The sequence below is a fragment of the Hyaena hyaena genome, unplaced genomic scaffold (assembly GCF_003009895.1).
Source record: "Hyaena hyaena isolate Hyena2069 unplaced genomic scaffold, ASM300989v1 scaffold_343, whole genome shotgun sequence".
NCBI classification, from domain to species: Eukaryota; Metazoa; Chordata; class Mammalia; order Carnivora; family Hyaenidae; genus Hyaena; species Hyaena hyaena.
The window spans coordinates 1,739,776-1,742,558 of NW_024080975.1; positions in this window are offsets into that span (position 1 = coordinate 1,739,776).

A 2,783-nucleotide genomic window follows, 5' to 3' on the forward strand; every position below is an offset into this window, starting at 1 on the left:
ACGAAGGAGCAATGTCACAATATCAAATAACCTAACACTTGTAATAATTGTAATTCCAGAGGCAGATGTGTGAAAAGGAGACCAAGAAAATGTTTGGAGAGAAAATGGCCAAGGATGTTCAGAAATAATTAAACACATTAGTTACAGACCCAAGAAGCTCAGACAATCCCAAACAAGATGAATACACTACCGCCCCCCCGCCCCCCACTGCCCCCCCGCCAAGACACACGATCTGCAGACTTCTAAAAATCAGATATAAAAGCAAAGTCTTGGGGCGCCTGGGTGGATCAGGCCATTAAGTGCCTGCCTGCGGCTCAGGTCATGATCACACGGTTCGGGGGTTCGAGCCCCGCGTCGGGCTCTGTGCTGACAGCTTGGAGCCTGGAGCTGCTTTGGATTCTGTGCTTCCCTCTCTCTCTGACCCTCCCCCACTTGCACTCTGTCTCTCCTTTTCTCTCAAAATTAAATAAACATTAAAAAAAAATGTTTTAAGTGACAATTTTGTAGACTCGGGGCTGCTCTTGTTGCAGAGACTGATGCTCTTTCCAGCCTTCTCCATCTGAGGATGAAAAGCGTGTGGTTTCCGTTCCCATGACAGCCTGAGAGCCACTGCGCACCCTTACCACTTGCACGTTCCGGCCAGAACACAGGGTCAAGGTCGGCAGCCTTCAGGAAGAGCAAAGATCCAAAGGGACTGGCCTTTCAAAGTGTTTCTTCAGAAGCCTGTGCCAGATCCTCCCGCCGCATCTCGTCATGTGTGTGGTCACATGGCCACCCTGGCTGGAGGGGAAGCCATCCTTTTTCCTTCCAACCTCCAAATCTCCCTTTATTTACTTATTAAAATTTTTAAAGTTTTTATTTTAATTCCAATGTAGTTAACATACAGTGTTCTGTTAGTTTCAGGTGTACAATATAGTGATTCTACTGTTCTGCACATCACCTGGTGCTCATCTCAAGCGGGTGCCTCAATCCCAATCGCCTTGTCCCCCCGTCCCCCCACCCGCCCCCTCTGGTTACCATCAGTGTGTTCTTTGTGGTTAAGAGTTTGGTTCTTGGTTTGTCTCTGTCTTTTTATTTTTATTTTTTATTTTTTTTAATGTTTTATTTATTTCTAGGAGAGAGAGAGAGACAGCGCGAGCAGGGGAGGGTCAGAGAGAGAGGGAGTCACAGACTCTGAAATAGGCTCCAGGCTCCGAGCTGTCAGCACAGAGCCCGACGCGGGGCTCGAACCCGTGAACCGTGAGATCATGACCTGAGCCGAAGTCGGACGCTTAACTGACTAAGCCACCCAGGCGCCCCTGTCTCTGTCTTTTTAATTTTTTAAAATGTTTATTCATTTTTTGAGAGAGAGCGAGAGAGTGAGCAGGAGCAGGGCAGAGAGAGAGGGAGACACAGAATCCGAAGCGGCTCCAGGCTCTGAGCTGTCAGCACAGAGCCCAGCACGGGGCTTGAACTCATGAACTGGGAGATCATGACCTGAGCTGAAGTCAGACTCTCAACGGACTGAGCCACCCAGATGCCCCGCCCTGTCTCTCTCTCTTTTCCCTTTGCTCATTTGTTTTTTGTCTTAAATTCCACATAGGAGTGAAATCCTATAGTATTTGTCTTTCTCTGACTTTTTTCTCTCTTAGCATTATACTCTCTGGCTCCATCCATGTCACGGTGAATGGCAAGAATTCGTTCTTTTTATGGCTAATATTCCTTTGTGTGTGTGTGTGTGTGTGTGTGTGTGTGTGTGTGTGTGTGTATAATTTCTTCTTTATCCATTCATCAGTCCATGGACATTTAGTTGTTTCCATAATTTGGCTATTGTAAATAATGCTGCAGTAAATACAGGGATGCCTGTACCCCTTTGCATTCATATTTTTGTGTTCTTCAGGTAAATACCTAGTAGTGACTCTGCCGGATCGCAGGTTAGCTCCATTTTTACCTTTCTGAGGAGCCCCACACCGCTCTCCACAGGGTCCGCACCAGTTTGCGTCCAGTCAACAGGGGCCGAGGGCCTCGCTCCCCGCACCCTCACCAGCACTTGTTGTTTCCTGTGTTGTTGAGTTCAGCCGTCCTGACAGGTGCGACCGGTGCCTCGTGGTTTTGAGCCGCGTTTCCCGGAGGACGGGCGGGGTGAGCATCGCGCCTGGTGTGCTGCCGTCTGTGGGAAGCGATCGTTTATAAAGGGGCTTTTCCTCTACCAAACACCCTGGGGGTTCGGCCTAGAGGGAAAGGAGGAGAAAAGCGGCAGTTAGCGGTACCCGGTGCATCTTCCTGCTGGAGCCGCTCCTCACCTTTACCCCCAGAAGTTCACACGTGGACGTCCAGGCAGACGCGTGTGCCCAGGCTCGGGGCCGACACGGACTCTGGATGCCCAAGACCTGGGATGTGGGACCCACATACCTGCTGGGGGTCTCGTCCCTTGTTCTCAGCAAGCAGAGCCCGAGGCAGAGACTTCTGTGGGAATAGACTTGTGATTCCGGAGCAGACGCATCACAGGGGGCTAAGTAAGCAGGAGGGGAGGTCAAGGTGGGGGGGCTCGGGGGGAGTAAGCAGGTAGGAGCGGAGGTCACGCGGGGGGGCAGTGAGCAGGCAGGGGAGAGGTCATGGAGGAGGAGTGAGCAGGCAGGGGAGAGGTCATGGGGGGGGAGTGAGCAGGCAGGGGAGAGGTCATGGGGGGAGTGAGCAGGCAGGGGAGAGGTCATAGGGGGAGGAGTGAGCAGGCAGGGGAGAGGTCATGCGGGGGGGGGCGGGAGTAGGCAGGCAGGAGGGGAGCGCCCAACGGTGATTTTCTT